Source organism: Triturus cristatus, chromosome 10 (assembly GCF_964204655.1).
Source record: "Triturus cristatus chromosome 10, aTriCri1.1, whole genome shotgun sequence".
Classification (NCBI taxonomy): domain Eukaryota; kingdom Metazoa; phylum Chordata; class Amphibia; order Caudata; family Salamandridae; genus Triturus; species Triturus cristatus.
The window spans coordinates 733,273,451-733,294,822 of NC_140593.1; positions in this window are offsets into that span (position 1 = coordinate 733,273,451).

Below are 21,372 nucleotides of genomic sequence, written 5' to 3' on the forward strand. Positions count from 1 at the left end.
GCCTGCTCTACGCTCCCTGCAAAAGAGAGCACCCTCAGACCCCGTGGGTCTGCACCAGCAGCTGCTTTGTTCATCTTGCGTGGGTTGCGGTTGCCAATGCTTAGTGGATCCAATCGGGACACTAACACCGCAGCGACCCTCAGCCGACGTGGGACAGTCGCCCTCCAGAAGCTGGCCTTCCTTGAAGCCTCCCGGAGCCCGTGACTGCAGAGCCCAGCTGTACTTCCTACACCTGAAGCACCCGACTTCCACGAGCTCCTTGCTGTGAGCTCCCTGGTCACTTGCTGTGACCCAGACTCTGTCCCCTCTGCTTTCAGGTTCATCTTTATCTTCTCTTCAACTTCAATCTTCACGACTTCAGCGACACTCGCAGCTAGCAGCAGTTTGGACTACTTTTCCATAGAGAATCAGCCCGCGACCCGACACCAGAATCGACCTATGCACCCGGCTTCCCTGGGGCAGGTAACAGTGGTACTTCGGTACTCCCATGGTGGTGGGCTCTCCAAAGCCTTAAGTCTCCAGCCTTAACTTTGTACTGTTGCTAGAAGTGTCCTTTAACTTTAAATATTCAACCGCGACATTCTCCATAGGCTAACATAGCGATCCCGTTAGCAGCTCTTTGCACTGCACGCGTCTCCCGTGGGTCCCCTTCCTCTTAACTGTGGGTGGATTCTGAAGGGGCAAGCGATCCTGAATGCCCTAGGCATTGCCTGTAGAATTGTCGTGGTTCTTATACCACTATTTTAGTATATGGTTTGGTCCCCCCCTGGGGCCCATTGATTTCTGTGCTATTTATTGTGTTTATAAATGCTTGTTTGAATTGTAACTTTGCCACTAGCCACATAAAGTGACTGTGGGATTCTGTCTAGAATAAATACATATATTTTATATATATACCTGTGTGGGCTACTCTTTCATTTGGTTATTCAAGAGGTTATTATGGTAAAACAATAAGCTTAACACTCCTTCAAGACTTAGCCTGAAGGCTGCTCTCCACAGCTACCACTAGGATATCTTTCTTTAAAGGTTGTCTTAAACCTATCATCAATAGGAGTCGAATTGGACTGGTGCAAGGTGTCCCTATAACTAGGAACAGCATATGCCAGGCCAACTTCTCACAACCATGATGCCAGAGTAAGAGTCTAAGACCTTAACCATTAGTCCAGAGTAAGAGTTAAGACCTTAACCATTAGTCAAGAGTAAGAGTTAAGACCTTAACCATTAGTCCAGAGTAAGAGTTAAGACCTTAACCATGATGCCAGAGTAAGAGTTAAGACCTTAACCATTAGTCCAGAGTAAGAGTTAAGACCTTAACCATTAGTCCAGAGTAAGAGTAAAGACCTTAACCATTAGTCCAGAGTAAGAGTTAAGACCTTAACCATTAGTCCAGAGTGTGAGTTAAGACCTTAACCATTAGTCCAGAGTAAGAGTCTAAGACCTTAACCATGATGGCAGAGTAAGAGTTAAGACCTTATCCATTAGTCCAGAGTAAGAGTTAAGACCTTAACCATTAGTCCAGGGTAAGAGTTAAGACCTTAACCATTAGTCCAGAGTAAGAGTTAAGACCTTAACCATGATGCCAGAGTAAGAGTTAAGACCTTAACCATTAGTCCAGAGTAAGAGTTAAGACCTTAACGATGATGCCAGAGTAAGAGTTAAGACCTTAACGATGATGCCAGAGTAAGAGTTAAGACCTTAACCATTAGTCCAGAGTAAGAGTTAAGACCTTAACCATTAGTCCAGAGTAAGAGTCTAAGACCCTAACCATGATGCCAGAGTAAGAGTTAAGCCCCTAACCATTAGTCCAGAGTAAGAGTTAAGACCTTAACCATGATGCCAGAGTATGAGTCTAAGACTTTAACCATGATGCCAGAGTAAGAGTTAAGACCTTAACCATTAGTCCAGAGTAAGAGTTAAGACCTTAACCATGATGGCAGAGTAAGAGTTAAGACCTTAACCATTAGTCCAGAGTAAGAGTTAAGACCTTAACCATTAGTCCAGAGTAAGAGTTAAGACCTTAACCATGATGCCAGAGTAAGAGTTAATACCTTAACCATGATGCCAGAGTAAGAGTTAAGACCTTAACCATTAGTCCAGAGTAAGAGTTAAGACCTTAACCATGATGCCAGAGTAAGAGTTAAGACCTTAACGATGATGCCAGAGTAAGAGTTAAGACCTTAACCATGATGCCAGAGTAAGAGTCTAAGACCTTAACCATTAGTCCAGAGTAAGAGTTAAGACCTTAACCATTAGTCAAGAGTAAGAGTTAAGACCTTAACCATTAGTCCAGAGTAAGAGTTAAGACCTTAACCATGATGCCAGAGTAAAAGTTAAGACCTTAACCATTAGTCCAGAGTAAGAGTTAAGACCTTAACCATTAGTCCAGAGTAAGAGTCTGAGACCTTAACCATTAGTCCAGAGTATGAGTTAAGACCTTAACCATTAGTCCAGAGTAAGAGTCTAAGACCTTAACCATGATGCCAGAGTAAGAGTTAAGACCTTAACCATTAGTCCAGAGTAAGAGTCTAAGACCTTAACCATTAGTCCAGAGTAAGAGTTAAGACCTTAACCATTAGTCCAGAGTAAGAGTTTAGACCTTAACCATTAGTCCAGAGTAAGAGTTAAGACCTTAACCATGATGCCAGAGTAAGAGTTAAGACCTTAACCATTAGTCCAGAGTAAGAGTCTAAGACCTAAACCATGATGCCAGAGTAAGAGTTAAGACCTAAACCATGATGCCAGAGTAAGAGTTAAGACCTTAACCATTAGTCTGGAGTAAGAGTTAAGACCTTAACCATTAGTCCAGAGTAAGAGTTAAGACCTTAAGAACAAGTTACTTACCTTCGGTAACGATGTATCTGTAAGAAACATTAGTTAGTTAGATTCCTCACCTTAGAATATCCCCAGGCGTCAGACTGGATCCGGAAGATTTTTCGTCAGCAATACCCCTTGCGCGTCGCTAGGCGTCGTCTGCGGCTCCGCGTCCGTCGTCGGCGTCGTGCGCCGGGATGACGTCGTCGGAGTACTTAGACGCCGCCCTCGCGCGCTGACGTCAGTTCTTGTACATAGCCTTCCGCGCCAGGAACGCAGAGCCATGCAAAGACCGACACTGGTGCCAAAAATAAAATCTAGGGGCCTGAAAGGACAACCTTAACCCTAGATGTCAGTTCGCAGAACGGGGAGGATGGGTGGGTCGGTGAGGAATCTAACTAACTAATGTTTCTTACAGATACATCGTTACCGAAGGTAAGTAACTTGTTCATCTGAAAGAAACACGTTAGTTAGATTCCTCACCTTAGAATAGATACCCAAGCAATACCATCCCCGGTGGTGGGTCTGCGAACCAAGATCACACCAGAAAGTCCTGGAGGACAGAACGGCCAAAGAAGCCATCCCTCCGGACTTGGCTGTCAAGGCAATAATGCCTGGCAAACGTGTGTAGCGAAGCCCACGTTGCCGCCTGACAGATGTCCTGCAAAGGGACACCCCGTCCCAAAGCAGTGGTAGCCGCCGTGGCCCGAGTAGAATGGGCGCGCAGCCCAGCAGGAGGGTCCTTTTTAGCCAAGGAATAGCAAATTTTTATACACAAAACGACCCACCGAGAGATGGTCCGTTTGTGCACAGCTTTCCCCTTCTTAGCGCCCACGTACCCAACAAAAAGCTGGTCGTCCACCCGGAACTGTTTTGTGCGGTCCAGATAAAAGGAGAGCGCACGTTTTGGGTCCAGACGGTGGAGCCTCTCTTCCTCTTTGGAAGGATGCGGAGGCGGAAAGAAGGTGGGCAAGGTGACAGACTGCCCAAGGTGAAAAGGAGTCACCACTTTAGGAAGAAAGGAGGGACGAGGCCGAAGGACAACCTTGTCCGGATGAACAGATAGAAAAGGAGGCTTTGAAGATAAAGCCTGGAGCTCACTCACCCGTCTAGCCGAGGTGATGGCTACCAGAAAAGCAGTCTTAAGAGTCAGAAGACGAAGAGGACAATTGTGAAGAGGCTCGAAGGGAGCGCACATCAGGAATGTCAACACCAGATTCAAGTCCCACTGAGGCATTACAAAAGGGACAGGAGGGAACGTGTGTGTAATGCCTTTGAGAAAGCGTGTAACCACAGGGGACTTGAAAAGAGAAGGCTGATCAGGAAGCCGCAAGAAGGCGGAGATGGCAGCAAGATAACCTTTCAGGGTGCCCAGGGCAGAGCCCTGCCGGGCCAGAGAAAGAAGGAAGAGGAGAACCTCAGAAAGAGGGGCGGAAAGGGGATCCACAGCCTTTGCTGTGCACCATGCCACAAATTTGTTCCACCGGCAGGCGTATACCGACTTTGTGGAGGGACGCCTGGCTGCCAGAATGATATCACAGACTTCAGGAGGCAAGTCAAATGGCATCAACTGCCGCCGCTCAATCTCCACGCATGGAGGTGGAGGCTGGACAGGTTCGGGTGGAGGACCGTCCCCTGCTGCTGCGACAGAAGATCCTCCCGAAGGGGCAGACGTATCGGGGGATCGGTCAACATACTGAGTAGCTCGGGATACCAGTATCTTCGTGCCCAATCCGGAGCCACCAAGATGACTTGGGCCCGGTCGTGCCTGATCTTCTTCAGCACTCTGGGCAGAAGTGGTATAGGCGGAAAGGCGTACAACAGACCGCAACTCCACTCGTGACGAAAAGCGTCGCCGAGCGAGTGCCGCCTTGGAAATTCCAACGCGCAGAACTGCTGACATTGCGCGTTCTCTTCGGCGGCGAATAGATCTAACCAAGGCTCTCCCCACTGCTGAAAGAGACCTTGCGCCACTTCGGAGTTCAGACGCCATTCGTGATCCATCATGCACCGGCGGCTGAGTTCGTCTGCTCTGGCGTTCAGAGAGCCCGCCAGATGTTGAACCACTAGGGTGACGCCCTGGTGTTCCAGCCATGTCCAGAGGCGCAGAGCCTCCTGACAAAGGGTCCACGACCCCACCCCGCCCTGTTTGTTGCAATACCACATGGCGGTGGTGTTGTCCGTGAACACCTGCACGACACTTCCCCTGACAGAGGGAAGGAAGGCTTTCAGTGCAAGCCGGATCGCTCTCAACTCCAACAGGTTGATGTGGAGACGAGACTCCGCCGGAGACCAGAGGCCTCTGATCTCCGCCTCTCCCATATGGCCACCCCATCCCAGGAGGGACGCATCCGTCACTACGACATGCTCCGGTTGGGGAAGGGAGAGGCTCTTGCCTTTGACCCACTCGCGGTCCGTGAGCCACCACTGCAACTGCTGTGCAGTGCCCTCCGAGATCAAGACATGGTCGGACAGGTTGCCGTGATGCTGGGCCCACTGAAACTTCAGGTCCCACTGCAGAGCCCGCATGCGCCGCCTGGCGTGATGTACTAGTAGGATGCAGGAGGCCATCAGCCCCAGAAGCCGCAACACTAGCCTGACCGAAACCCGGGATAGAGGCCGAAAGATGGGAATCAGGGCCTGTATATCCCGGACCCGCTGTTCCGGTGGATGGACCCGGAACTGCGCCGAATCGAGAACCGCTCCGATGAAGAGGAGCTTCTGAGAGGGACTCAGGTGTGACTTCGGCACGTTGATGGAAAACCCCAGCAAATGCAGGAGATCCGCCGTAGTCTGGAGGTGGGAGACGACTGCCTGGGGCGAGCCCGCCTTCAACAACCAGTCGTCGAGATAGGGGAAGACTGGAACCCCTGATCTGCGCAGATGAGCTGCGACCACCGCCATCACTTTCGTGAACACCCGAGGGGCACTGGTGAGGCCGAAGGGGAGCACGGTAAACTGAAAGTGCTCGTGGCCCACCGTGAACCGCAGGTAACGCCGGTGGGCCGGCAGGACGGGGATATGGAAATATGCGTCCTGCAAGTCCAACGCTACCATCCAGTCTCCAGGGTCTAGGGCAGCTAAAACCTGAGCCAACGTTAGCATCTTGAACCTTTCCTTTCGGAGGAAGGCATTGACGTTTCGGAGGTCCAAGATAGGGCGTAGGCCCCCCTTGCCCTTCTTGTGAACCAGAAAGTAGTGGGAATAACAACCACGACCTACTTCCGGACTCGGAACGCGCTCGACGGCCCCCTTGGCCAAGAGAGCCGAAACTTCCTCGCGGAGAAGATTCAAATGATCCCCCGAGATACGGTGGTGCTGCGGTGGCATGGCTGGAGGGGTCGTCTCGAAGGGGAGGGAGTAGCCCCTTCGGACGATTTGCAGCACCCACCTGTCCGATGTTATGGACCGCCAGTGGAGCAGGTGATGGCGAACTCTGCCGCCCACTGGCGTGGTATGGGCCTGAAAGCTCGGACTAGGAGGGCTTTGAGGCGGATGCTGCCGGGGTGGAAGTGGGCTGACCACGTCGGCCTCCATTTCCGCCACGGCGGAAGCCACGTCCGCGACCGCGCGCAGGTTGGTTCTGCGGCTGGTGGCTTTGCGGACGTGAGGAGGCGCCCCTTCCTTGGCCACGAAAGGGGCGAAAAGCGGAGGTGTGCGCCCGCGGAGCCGAGAGGCCCAAGGACTTGGCCGTAGCCCGGGAGTCCTTAAAGCGGTTCAGCGCACTGTCCGCCTTCTCACCAAACAGGCGAGTGCCATCAAAGGGCATGTCCATGAGGGTGTTCTGGACATCCCCGGAAAATGACGTGGACCGCATCCAGGCGTGGCGGCGGAGCGCCACCGTGGTGGAAATCGCCCGACCCAGCGAGTCCGTGGTGTCAAGCCCACATCGTATGGCGTGCCGTGCTGCATCCCTCCCATCGGCCAAAGCCTGGTTAAGACGCGCCCGGACCTCCTCCGGACACAGGGGCAGCACGTCCTCCACCGTATCCCACAGGGAATGGGAATAACGGTCCAAGAGACAGGCGGTATTTAAGGACCGCAGGCCCAAACTAAGGGACGAGAACAGTTTCTTGCCAAACTGCTCGAGTCTCTTGGAATCCCGGTCCGGCGGAGCGGTCGGGAAGGAGGATTGGGAGGTAGAGGCCTGGATAACCAGACTCTCGGGGGTGGGGTGTTGGGACAGAAAACTGGGGTCGCCCGGAGCAGGGCGGTGGCGCCTGGCAACGTTCCTATCCACAGGAGGAACTGTGGAGGGCTTGGACCAGGTGCCCTGCAGAACGTCAGTGAGGGCCTCGTTGAACGGCAGCAGAGGCTCAGTGGAGCTTGCTGAGGTTTGAAGCACCTCAGTGAGGATGTTAGTCCTCACAGCCACGGCAGGCAACTCGAGCCCCAGGGCCTCGGCCGCCTTGCGCAGCACCACAGAAAATGCTGCACCCTCCTCCGAAGCCACGGTCGGAGGAGAAGTGAATCCAGTGTCTGGCGAGGTGTCCAGCCCACTGGCCTCCCCCAGTTCATCTGCCCAGTCCTGAGAAAGCTGTGACTGGACAGCCATAGGGTCCTCGAACCCCTCCCAGTCGCCCCCTCCTTCCGATTCCTGATAAACAGGAGGAATGATCGGAACCGGACTGTAGAGATGGTAGGTCTCAAGCGGCGTCGGATGCGGCGTCGATCGACGCCGCTGCGGCGCCGGGTCCGGATGAGGGCTAAACTGGGGCGGTATCGGCGCCAACGGCGTCGGCGGCGCCGGAGGTGTAGGCGTGCGCGCCGGCGGCGCCGGTGACGGCGTCGGTGGTTCAGTCGCCGGCGCCGGTGGAGGAGTGACTAGGTCAACCGGCGTCGACTGGGGCCCAGGCATGGGCCCCGCGGGGACCTGCGGCGTCGAGACCGGAGTCGTCGACGGCGCCGGGGCCGGAGCCGCCGGCAGGCAAGGTCGCCCAGTCGAGTCCACGGGGCCCAAAGGCGCGCCAGCGGGCGTCGACGGCGGGGCCAGGCTCCTCATGGCCGAGAGGAAGGCACTGATCTCCGCCGGCGCCGCGTCAGCCCCAGGGACCGGAAGGTATGGGGGCGGACGCGGCACCTGCGGCTCCGGCGGAGCCGCGGGGGTGGAACCACCCTGACCCTCGGCCGAGTCGCGCGACCGGCGAGGGGAGTCCGAAGAGCGGTGTCGCCTCTTGGACTTCTTTGAGCGTTTGGACTTACCCGACGACTTGGAGCCGGACGAGCGATGGCGTCGGCTAGGGCTCCGCGAGCGATCCTTGGACCTCCTCCTGGACCGGGATCGCGCACGACGCGGAGCCGAGTGGCGAAACTCGAGAAGCTTGCGGGACCGCTCCCGCCTAGCCTTCGAAGTCAGGGCCTGGCAGTCGTTGCACGACTCCGCGTCGTGGTCGGGGCCTAAGCAGAAGAGGCACCGGCGGTGGTGATCGGTCACCGACATCAGTCGATGGCAATCCTCGCAAGCCTTGAACCCAGGCATCCTACCGGCACCAGATGTCGATGACAGGGATCAAAAATGATCAAAAAGATTTAGTCAAAAAAGACTAAAAGGGGTAGCTCTCCCGGATCTGCGCTTACTGGCGCGGAAAAAAGAAGAACTGACGTCAGCGCGCGAGGGCGGCGTCTAAGTACTCCGACGACGTCATCCCGGCGCACGACGCCGACGACGGACGCGGAGCCGCAGACGACGCCTAGCGACGCGCAAGGGGTATTGCTGACGAAAAATCTTCCGGATCCAGTCTGACGCCTGGGGATATTCTAAGGTGAGGAATCTAACTAACGTGTTTCTTTCAGATCCATGATGCCAGAGTAAGAGTTAAGACCTTAACCATTAGTCCAGAGTAAGAGTTAAGACCTTAACCATTAGTCCAGAGTAAGAGTTAAGACCTTAACCATGATGCCAGAGTGAGAGTTAAGACCTTAACCATGATGCCAGAGTAAGAGTTAAGACATTAACCAGTAGTCCAGAGTAAGAGTCTAAGACCTTATTCATGATGCCAGAGTAAGAGTCTAAGACCTTAACCATTAGTCCAGAGTAAGAGATAAGACCTTAACCATTAGTCCAGAGTAAGAGTTAAGACCTTAACCATTAGCCCAGAGTAAGAGTTAAGACCTTAACCATTAGTCCAGAGTAAGAGTTAAGACCTTAACCATGATGCCAGAGTAAGAGTTAAGACCTTAACCATTAGTCCAGAGTAAGAGTTAAGACCTTAACCATTAGTCCAGAGTAAGAGTCGAAGACCTTAACCATGATGCCAGAGTAAGAGTTAAAACCTTAACCATTAGTTTAGAGTAAGAGTTAAGATCTTAACCATTAGTCCAGAGTAAGAGTTAAGACCTTAACCATTAGTCCAGAGTAAGAGGTAAGACCTTAACCATTAGTCCAGAGTAAGAGTTAAGACCTTAACCATTAGTCCAGAGTAAGAGTTCTGACCTTAACCATTAGTCCAGAGTAAGAGTTAAGACCTTAACCATGATGCCAGAGTAAGAGTTCAGACCTTAACCATTAGTCCAGAGTAAGAGTTAGGACCTTAACCATGATGCCAGAGTAAGAGTTAAGACCTTAACCATTAGTCCAGAGTAAGAGTCTAAGACCTAAACCATTAGTCCAGAGTAAGAGTTAAGACCTTAACCATTAGTCCAGAGTAAGAGTTCAGACCTTAACCATTAGTCCAGAGTAAGAGTTAAGACCTTAACCATTAGTCCAGAGTAAGAGTTCAGACCTTAACCATTAGTCCAGAGTAAGAGTTAAGACCTTAACCATGATGCCAGAGTAAGAGTTAAGACCTTAACCATTAGTCCAGAGTAAGAGTCTAAGACCTAAACCATGATGCCAGAGTAAGAGTTAAGACCTAAACCATGATGCCAGAGTAAGAGTTAAGACCTTAACCATTAGTCCGGAGTAAGAGTTAAGACCTTAACCATTAGTCCAGAGTAAGAGTTAAGACCTTAACCATGATGCCAGAGTAAGAGTTAAGACCTTAACCATTAGTCCAGAGTAAGAGTTAAGACCTTAACCATTAGTCCAGAGTAAGAGTGAAGACCTTAACCATGATGCCAGAGTAAGGGTTAAGACCTTAACCATGAGTACAGAGTAAGAGTTAAGACCTTAACCATGATGCCAGAGTGAGAGTTAAGACCTTAACCATGATGCCAGAGTAAGAGTTAAGACATTAACCAGTAGTCCAGAGTAAGAATCTAAGACCTTATTCATGATGCCAGAGTAAGAGTCTAAGACCTTAACCATTAGTCCAGAGTAAGAGTTAAGACCTTAACCATTAGTCCAGAGTAAGAGTTAAGACCTTAACCATTAGCTCAGAGTAAGAGTTAAGACCTTAACCATTAGTCCAGAGTAAGAGTTAAGACCTTAACCATGATGCCAGAGTAAGAGTTAAGACCTTAACCATTAGTCCAGAGTAAGAGTTAAGACCTTAACCATTAGTCCAGAGTAAGAGTCGAAGACCTTAACCATGATGCCAGACTAAGAGTTAAAACCTTAACCATTAGTCTAGAGTAAGAGTTAAGATCTTAACCATTAGTCCAGAGTAAGAGTTAAGACCTTAACCATTAGTCCAGAGTAAGAGTTAAGACCTTAACCATTAGTCCAGAGTAAGAGTCTAAGACCTTAACCATGATGCCAGAGTAAGAGTTAAGACCTTAACCATTAGTCCAGATTAAGAGTCTAAGACCTTAACCATTAGTCCAGAGTAAGAGTTAAGACCTTAACCATGATGCCAGAGTAAGAGTTAAAACCTTAACCATTAGTCCAGAGTAAGAGTTAAGACCTTAACCATTAGCCCAGAGTAAGAGTTAAGACCTTAACCATTAGTCCAGAGTAAGAGTTAAGACCTTAACCGTGATGCCAGAGTAAGAGTTAAGACCTTAACCATTAGTCCAGAGTAAGAGTTAAGACCTTAACCATGATGCCAGAGTAAGAGTTAAGACCTTAACCATGATGCCAGAGTAAGAGTTAGGACCTTAACCAATAGGCCACAGAAAGAGTTAGGAACTTAACCATGATGCCAGAGTAAGAGTTAAGACATTAACCATTAGTTCAGAGTAAGAGTTAAGACCTTAACCATGATGCCAGAGTAAGAGTCTAAGACCTTAACCATTAGTCCAGAGTAAGAGTTAAGACCTTAACCATTAGTCCAGAGTAAGAGTTAAGACCTTAAACATGATGCCAGAGTAAGAGTCTAAGACCATAACCATTAGTCCAGAGTAAGAGTTAAGACCTTAACCATGATGCCAGAGTAAGAGTTAAGACCTTAACCATTAGTCCAGAGTAAGAGTTAAGACCTTAACCATGATGCCAGAGTAAGAGTTAAGACCTTAACCATTAGTCCAGAGAAAGATTTAAGACCTTAACCATGATGCCAGAGTATGAGTCTAAGACCTTAAGCATGATGCCAGAGTAAGAGTTAAGACCTTAACCATTAGTCCAGAGTAAGAGTTAAGACCTTAACCATGATGCCGGAGTAAGAGTTAAGACCTTAACCATTAGTCCAGAGTAAGAGTTAAGACCTTAACCATTAGTCCAGAGTAAGAGTTAAGACCTTAACCATGATGCCAGAGTAAGAGTTAAGACCTTAACAATGATGCCAGAGTAAGAGTTAAGACCTTAACCATGATGCCAGAGTAAGAGTCTAAGACCTTAACCATTAGTCCAGAGTAAGAGTCTAAGACCTTAACCATTAGTCAAGAGTTAGAGTTAAGACCTTAACCATTAGTCCAGAGTAAGAGTTAAGACCTTAACCATGATGCCAGAGTAAGAGTTAAGACCTTAACCATGAGTACAGAGTAAGAGTCTAAGACCTTAACCATTAGTCCAGAGTAAGAGTTAAGACCTTAACCATTAGTCCAGAGTAAGAGTTCAGACCTTAACCATTAGTCCAGAGTAAGAGTTAAGACCTTAACCATGATGCCAGAGTAAGAGTTAAGACCTTAACCTTGATGCCAGAGAAAGAGTCTAAGACCTTAACCATGATGCCAGAGTAAGAGTCTAAGACCTTAACCATTAGCCCAGAGTAAGAGTCATGACCTTAACCATTAGTCCAGAGTAAGAGTTAAGACCTTAACCATTAGTCCAGAGTAAGAGTCTAAGACCTTAACGATTAGTCCAGAGTAAGAGTTAAGACCTTAACCATTAGTCCAGAGTAAGAGTCTAAGACCTTAACCATGATGCCAGAGTAAGAGTTAAGACCTTAACCATTAGTCCAGATTAAGAGTCTAAGACCTTAACCATTAGTCCAGAGTAAGAGTTAAGACCTTAACCATGATGCCAGAGTAAGAGGTAAGACCTTAACCATTAGTCCAGAGTAAGAGTTAAGACCTTAACCATGATGCCAGACTAAGAGTTAAGACCTTAACCATTAGTCCAGAGTAAGAGTCTAAGACCTTAACCATGATGCCAGAGTAAGAGTTAAGACCTTAACCATTAGTCCAGAGTAAGAGTTAAGACCTTAACCATTAGTCCAGAGTAAGAGTTAAGACCTTATCCATGATGCCAGAGTAAGAGTTAAGACCTTAACCATGAGTACAGAGTAAGAGTTAAGACCTTAACCATGATGCCAGAGTGAAAGTTAAGACCTTAACCATGACGCCAGAGTAAGAGTTAAGACATTAACCAGTAGTCCAGAGTAAGAGTCTAAGACCTTATCCATGATGCCAGAGTAAGAGTCTAAGACCTTAACCATTAGTCCAGAGCAAGAGATAAGACCTTAACCATTAGTCCAGAGTAAGAGTTAAGACCTTAACCATTAGCCCAGAGTAAGAGTTAAGACCTTAACCATTAGTCCAGAGTAAGAGTCTAAGACCTTAACCATGATGCCAGAGTAAGAGTTAAGACCTTAACCATTAGTCCAGAGTAAGAGTTAAGACCTTAACCATGATGCCAGAGTAAGGGTTAAGACCTTAACCATGATGCCAGAGTAAGAGTTAGGACCTTAACCAATAGGCCACAGAAAGAGTTAGGAACTTAACCATGATGCCAGAGTAAGAGTTAAGACATTGACCATTAGTTCAGAGTAAGAGTTAAGACCTTAACCATGATGCCAGAGTAAGAGTCTAAGACCTTAACCATTAGTCCAGAGTAAGAGTTAAGACCTTAACCATTAGTCCGGAGTAAGAGTTAAGACCTTAACCATTAGCCCAGAGTAATAGTTAAGACCTTAACCATTAGTCCAGAGTAAGAGTTAAGACCTTAACCGTGATGCCAGAGTAAGAGTTAAGACCTTAACCATTATTCCAGAGTAAGAGTCTAAGACCTTAACCATGATGCCAGAGTCAGAGTTAAGACCTTAACCATTAGTCCAGAGCAAGAGTTAAGACCTTAACCATGATGCCAGAGTAAGAGTTAAGACCTTAAACATGATGCCAGAGTAAGAGTCTAAGACCATAACCATTAGTCCAGAGTAAGAGTTAAGACCTTAACCATGATGCCAGAGTAAGAGTTAAGACCTTAACCATTAGTCCAGAGTAAGAGTTAAGACCTTAACCATGATGCCAGAGTAAGAGTTAAGACCTTAACCATTAGTCCAGAGTAAGATTTAAGACCTTAACCATGATGCCAGAGTATGAGTCTAAGACCTTAACCATGATGCCAGAGTAAGAGTTAAGACCTTAACCATTAGTCCAGAGTAAGAGTTAAGACCTTAACCATGATGCCGGAGTAAGAGTTAAGACCTTAACCATTAGTCCAGAGTAAGAGTTAAGACCTTAACCATTAGTCCAGAGTAAGAGTTAAGACCTTAACCATGATGCCAGAGTAAGAGTTAAGACCTTAACCATGATGCCAGAGTAAGAGTCTAAGACCTTAACCATTAGTCCAGAGTAAGAGTCTAAGACCTTAACCATTAGTCAAGAGTAAGAGTTAAGACCTTAACCATTAGTCCAGAGTAAGAGTTAAGACCTTAACCATGATGCCAGAGTAAGAGTTAAGACCTTAACCATTAGTCCAGAGTAAGAGTTAAGACCTTAACGATTAGTCCAGAGTAAGAGTTAAGACCTTAACCATTAGTCCAGAGTAAGAGTCTAAGACCTTAACCATGATGCCAGACTAAGAGTTAAGACCTTAACCATTAGTCCAGATTAAGAGTCTAAGACCTTAACCATTAGTCCAGAGTAAGAGTTAAGACCTTAACCATGATGCCAGAGTAAGAGTTAAGACCTTAACCATTAGTCCAGAGTAAGAGTTAAGACCTTAACCATTAGTCCAGAGTAAGAGTTAAGACCTTAACCATGATGCCAGAGTAAGAGTTAAGACCTTAACCATGAGTACAGAGTAAGAGTTAAGACCTTAACCATGATGCCAGAGTGAAAGTTAAGACCTTAACCATGACGCCAGAGTAAGAGTTAAGACATTAACCAGTAGTCCAGAGTAAGAGTCTAAGACCTTATCCATGATGCCAGAGTAAGAGTCTAAGACCTTAACCATTAGTCCAGAGGAAGAGATAAGACCTTAACCATTAGTCCAGAGTAAGAGTTAAGACCTTAACCATTAGCCCAGAGTAAGAGTTAAGACCTTAACCATTAGTCCAGAGTAAGAGTCTAAGACCTTAACCATGATGCCAGAGTAAGAGTTAAGACCTTAACCATTAGTCCGAAGTTAGAGTTAAGACCTTAACCATGATGCCAGAGTATGAGTATAAGACCTTAACCATGAAGCCAGAGGAAGAGTTAAGACCTTAACCATTAGTCCAGAGTAAGAGTTAAGACCTTAACCATGATGCCAGAGTTAAGACCTTAACCATGATGCCAGAGTAAGAGTTAAGACCATAACCATTAGTCCAGAGTAAGAGTTAAGACCTTAACCATTAGTCCAGAGTTAGAGTTAAGACGTTAACCATGATGCCAGAGTAAGAGTTAAGACCTTAACGATGATGCCAGAGTAAGAGTTAAGACCTTAACCATTAGTCCAGAGTAAGAGTTAAGACCTTAACCATTAGTCCAGAGTAAGAGTTAAGACCTTAACCATTAGCCCAGAGTAAGAGTTAAGACCTTAACCATTAGTCCAGAGTAAGAGTTAAGACCTTAACCGTGATGCCAGAGTAAGAGTTAAGACCTTAACCATTATTCCAGAGTAAGAGTCTAAGACCTTAACCATGATGCCAGAGTAAGAGTTAAGACCTTAACCATTAGTCCAGAGTAAGATTTAAGACCTTAACCATGATGCCAGAGTATGAGTCTAAGACCTTAACCATGATGCCAGAGTAAGAGTTAAGACCTTAACCATTAGTCCAGAGTAAGAGTTAAGACCTTAACCATGATGCCGGAGTAAGAGTTAAGACCTTAACCATTAGTCCAGAGTAAGATTTAAGACCTTAACCATTAGTCCAGAGTTAGAGTTAAGACCTTAACCATGATGCCAGAGTAAGAGTTAAGACCTTAACGATGATGCCAGAGTAAGAGTTAAGACCTTAACCATTAGTCCAGAGTAAGAGTTAAGACCTTAACCATTAGTCCAGAGTAAGAGTTAAGACCTTAACCATTAGCCCAGCGTAAGAGTTAAGACCTTAACCATTAGTCCAGAGTAAGAGTTAAGACCTTAACCGTGATGCCAGAGTAAGAGTTAAGACCTTAACCATGATGCCAGAGTAAGAGTCTAAGACCTTAACCATGATGCCAGAGTAAGAGTTAAGACCTTAACCATTAGTCCAGAGTAAGATTTAAGACCTTAACCATGATGCCAGAGTATGAGTCTAAGACCTTAACCATGATGCCAGAGTAAGAGTTAAGACCTTTACCATTAGTCCAGAGTAAGAGTTAAGACCTTAACTATGATGCCGGAGTAAGAGTTAAGACCTTAACCATTAGTCCAGAGTAAGAGTTAAGACCTTAACCATGATGCCAGAGTAAGAGTTAAGACCTTAACAATGATGCCAGAGTAAGAGTTAAGACCTTAACCATGATGCCAGAGTAAGAGTCTAAGACCTTAACCATTAGTCCAGAGTAAGAGTTAAGACCTTAACCATTAGTCAAGAGTAAGAGTTAAGACCTTAACCATTAGTCCAGAGTAAGAGTTAAGACCTTAACCATGATGCCAGAGTAAGAGTTAAGACCTTAACCATCAGTACAGAGTAAGAGTCTAAGACCTTAACCATTAGTCCAGAGTAAGAGTTCAGACCTTAACCATTAGTCCAGAGTAAGAGTTAAGACCTTAAACATGATGCCAGAGTAAGAGTTAAGACCTTAACCTTGATGCCAGAGAAAGAGTCTAAGACCTTAACCATGATGCCAGAGTAAGAGTCTAAGACCTTAACCATTAGGCCAGAGTAAGAGTCATGACCTTAACCATTAGTCCAGAGTAAGAGTTAAGACCTTAACCAATAGTCCAGAGTAAGAGTTAATACCTTAACCATGATGCCAGAGTAAGAGTTAAGACCTTAACCATTAGTCTAGAGTAAGAGTTAAGACCTTAACCATGATGCCAGAGTAAGAGTTAAGACCTTAACGATGATGCCAGAGTAAGAGTTAAGACCTTAACCATGATGCCAGAGTAAGAGTCTAAGACCTTAACCTTTAGTCCAGAGTAAGAGTTAAGACCTTAACCATTAGTCAAGAGTAAGAGTTAAGACCTTAACCATTAGTCCAGAGTAAGAGTTAAGACCTTAACCATGATGCCAGAGTAAGAGTTAAGACCTTAACCATTAGTCCAGAGTAAGAGTTAAGACCTTAACCATTAGTCCAGAGTAAGAGTTAAGACCTTAACCATTAGTCCAGAGTAAGAGTTAAGACCTTAACCATTAGTCCAGAGTGTGAGTTAAGACCTTAACCATTAGTCCAGAGTAAGAGTCTAAGACCTTAACCATGACGGCAGAGTAAGAGTTAAGACCTTAACCATTAGTCCAGAGTAAGAGTTAAGACCTTAACCATTAGTCCAGAGTAAGAGTTAAGACCTTAACCATTAGTCCAGAGTAAGAGTTAAGACCTTAACCATGATGCCAGAGTAAGAGTTAAGACCTTAACCATTAGTCCAGAGTAAGAGTTAAGACCTTAACGATGATGCCAGAGTAAGAGTTAAGACCTTAACGATGATGCCAGAGTAAGAGTTAAGACCTTAACCATTAGTCCAGAGTAAGAGTTAAGACCTTAACCATTAGTCCAGAGTAAGAGTCTAAGACCCTAACCATGATGCCAGAGTAAGAGTTAAGCCCCTAACCATTAGTCCAGAGTAAGACTTAAGACCTTAACCATGATGCCAGAGTATGAGTCTAAGACTTTAACCATGATGCCAGAGTAAGAGTTAAGACCTTAACCATTAGTCCAGAGTAAGAGTTAAGACCTTAACCATGATGGCAGAGTAAGAGTTAAGACCTTAACCATTAGTCCAGAGTAAGAGTTAAGACCTTAACCATTAGTCCAGAGTAAGAGTTAAGACCTTAACCATGATGCCAGAGTAAGAGTTAATACCTTAACCATGATGCCAGAGTAAGAGTTAAGACCTTAACCATTAGTCCAGAGTAAGAGTTAAGACCTTAACCATGATGCCAGAGTAAGAGTTAAGACCTTAACGATGATGCCAGAGTAAGAGTTAAGACCTTAACCATGATGCCAGAGTAAGAGTCTAAGACCTTAACCATTAGTCCAGAATAAGAGTTAAGACCTTAACCATTAGTCAAGAGTAAGAGTTAAGACCTTAACCATTAGTCCAGAGTAAGAGTTAAGTCCTTAACCATGATGCCAGAGTAAAAGTTAAGACCTTAACCATTAGTCCAGATTAAGAGTTAAGACCTTAACCATTAGTCCAGAGTAAGAGTCTAAGACCTTAACCATTAGTCCAGAGTATGAAGTAAGACCTTAACCATTAGTCCAGAGTAAGAGTCTAAGACCTTAACCATGATGCCAGAGTAAGAGTTAACACCTTAACCATTAGTCGAGAGTAAGAGTCTAAGACCTTAACCATTAGTCCAGAGTAAGAGTTAAGACCTTAACCATTAGTCCAGAGTAAGAGTTCAGACCTTAACCATTAGTCCAGAGTAAGAGTTAAGACCTTAACCATGATGCCAGAGTAAGAGTTAAGACCTTAACCATTAGTCCAGAGTAAGAGTCTAAGACCTAAACCATGATGCCAGAGTAAGAGTTAAGACCTAAACCATGATGCCAGAGTAAGAGTTAAGACCTTAACCATTAGTCTGGAGTAAGAGTTAAGACCCTAACCATTAGTCCAGAGTAAGAGTTAAGACCTTAACCATGATGCCAGAGTAAGAGTTAAGACCTTAACCATTAGTCCAGAGTAAGAGTTAAGACCTTAACCATTAGTCCAGAGTAAGAGTTAAGACCTTAACCATGATGCCAGAGTAAGAGTTAAGACCTTAACCATGAGTACAGAGTAAGAGTTAAGACCTTAACCATGATGCCAGAGTGAGAGTTAAGACCTTAACCATGATGCCAGAGTAAGAGTTAAGACATTAACCAGTAGTCCAGAGTAAGAGTCTAAGACCTTATTCATGATGCCAGAGTAAGAGTCTAAGACCTTAACCATTAGTCCAGAGTAAGAGATAAGACCTTAACCATTAGTCCAGAGTAAGAGTTAAGACCTTAACCATTAGCCCAGAGTAAGAGTTAAGACCTTAACCATTAGTCCAGAGTAAGAGTTAATACCTTAACCATGATGCCAGAGTAAGAGTTAAGACCTTAACCATTAGTCCAGAGTAAGAGTTAAGACCTTAACCATTAGTCCAGAGTAAGAGTCGAAGACCTTAACCATGATGCCAGAGTAAGAGTTAAAACCTTAACCATTAGTTTAGAGTAAGAGTTAAGATCTTAACCATTAGTCCAGAGTAAGAGTTAAGACCTTAACCATTAGTCCAGAGTAAGAGGTAAGACCTTAACCATTAGTCCAGAGTAAGAGTTAAGACCTTAACCATTAGTCCAGAGTAAGAGTTCAGACCTTAACCATTAGTCCAGAGTAAGAGTTAAGACCTTAACCATGATGCCAGAGTAAGAGTTCAGACCTTAACCATTAGTCCAGAGTAAGAGTTAGGACCTTAACCATGATGCCAGAGTAAGAGTTAAGACGTTAACCATTAGTCCAGAGTAAGAGTCTAAGACCTAAACCATTAGTCCAGAGTAAGAGTTAAGACCTTAACCATTAGTCCAGAGTAAGAGTTCAGACCTTAACCATTAGTCCAGAGTAAGAGTTAAGACCTTAACCATTAGTCCAGAGTAAGAGTTCAGACCTTAACCATTAGTCCCGAGTAAGAGTTAAGACCTTAACCATGATGCCAGAGTAAGAGTTAAGACCTTAACCATTAGTCCAGAGTAAGAGTCTAAGACCTAAACCATGATGCCAGAGTAAGAGTTAAGACCTAAACCATGATGCCAGAGTAAGAGTTAAGACCTTAACCATTAGTCCGGAGTAAGAGTTAAGACCTTAACCATTAGTCCAGAGTAAGAGTTAAGACCTTAACCATGATGCCAGAGTAAGAGTTAAGACCTTAACCATTAGTCCAGAGTAAGAGTTAAGACCTTAACCATTAGTCCAGAGTAAGAGTGAAGACCTTAACCATGATGCCAGAGTAAGGGTTAAGACCTTAACCATGAGTACAGAGTAAGAGTTAAGACCTTAACCATGATGCCAGAGTGAGAGTTAAGACCTTAACCATGATGCCAGAGTAAGAGTTAAGACATTAACCAGTAGTCCAGAGTAAGAATCTAAGACCTTATTCATGATGCCAGAGTAAGAGTCTAAGACCTTAACCATTAGTCCAGAGTAAGAGATAAGACCTTAACCATTAGTCCAGAGAAAGAGTTAAGACCTTAACCATTAGTCCAGAGTAAGAGTTAAGACCTTAACCATTAGCTCAGAGTAAGAGTTAAGACCTTAACCATTAGTCCAGAGTAAGAGTTAAGACCTTAACCATGATGCCAGAGTAAGAGTTAAGACCTTAACCATTAGTCCAGAGTAAGAGTTAGGAACTTAACCATTAGTCCAGAGTAAGAGTCGAAGACCTTAACCATGATGCCAGACTAAGAGTTAAAACCTTAACCATTAGTCTAGAGTAAGAGTTAAGATCTTAACCATTAGTCCAGAGTAAGAGTTAAGACCTTAACCATTAGTCCAGAGTAAGAGTTAAGACCTTAACCATTAGTCCAGAGTAAGAGTCTAAGACCTTAACCATGATGCCAGAGTAAGAGTTAAGACCTTAACCATTAGTCCAGATTAAGAGTCTAAGACCTTAACCATTAGTCCAGAGTAAGAGTTAAGACCTTAACCATGATGCCAGAGTAAGAGTTAAAACCTTAACCATTAGTCCAGAGTAAGAGTTAAGACCTTAACCATTAGCCCAGAGTAAGAGTTAAGACCTTAACCATTAGTCCAGAGTAAGAGTTAAGACCTTAACCGTGATGCCAGAGTAAGAGTTAAGACGTTAACCATTAGTCCAGAGTAAGAGTTAAGACCTTAACCATGATGCCAGAGTAAGAGTTAAGACCTTAACCATAATGCCAGAGTAAGAGTTAGGACCTTAACCAATAGGCCACAGAAAGAGTTAGGAACTTAACCATGATGCCAGAGTAAGAGTTAAGACATTAACCATTAGTTCAGAGTAAGAGTTAAGACCTTAACCATGATGCCAGAGTAAGAGTCTAAGACCTTAACCATTAGTCCAGAGTAAGAGTTAAGACCTTAACCATTAGTCCAGAGTAAGAGTTAAGACCTTAAACATGATGCCAGAGTAAGAGTCTAAGACCATAACCATTAGTCCAGAGTAAGAGTTAAGACCTTAACCATGATGCCAGAGTAAGAGTTAAGACCTTAACCATTAGTCCAGAGTAAGAGTTAAGACCTTAACCATGATGCCAGAGTAAGAGTTAAGACCTTAACCATTAGTCCAGAGTAAGATTTAAGACCTTAACCATGATGCCAGAGTATGAGTCTAAGACCTTAAGCATGATGCCAGAGTAAGAGTTAAGACCTTAACCATTAGTCCAGAGTAAGAGTTAAGACCTTAACCATGATGCCGGAGTAAGAGTTAAGACCTTAACCATTAGTCCAGAGTAAGAGTTAAGACCTTAACCATGATGCCAGAGTAAGAGTTAAGACCTTAACAATGATGCCAGAGTAAGAGTTAAGACCTTAACCATTAGTCCAGAGTAAGAGTTCAGACCTTAACCATTAGTCCAGAGTAAGAGTTAAGACCTTAACCATGATGCCAGAGTAAGAGTTAAGACCTTAACCATGAGTACAGAGTAAGAGTTAAGACCTTAACCATGATGCCAGAGTGAAAGTTAAGACCTTAACCATGACGCCAGAGTAAGAGTTAAGACATTAACCAGTAGTCCAGAGTAAGAGTCTAAGACCTTATCCATGATGCCAGAGTAAGAGTCTAAGACCTTAACCATTAGTCCAGAGGAAGAGATAAGACCTTAACCATTAGTCCAGAGTAAGAGTTAAGACCTTAACCATTAGCCCAGAGTAAGAGTTAAGACCTTAACCATTAGTCCAGAGTAAGAGTCTAAGACCTTAACCATGATGCCAGAGTAAGAGTTAAGACCTTAACCATTAGTCCAGAGTAAGAGTTAAGACCTTAACCATGATGCCAGAGTAAGAGTTAAGACCTT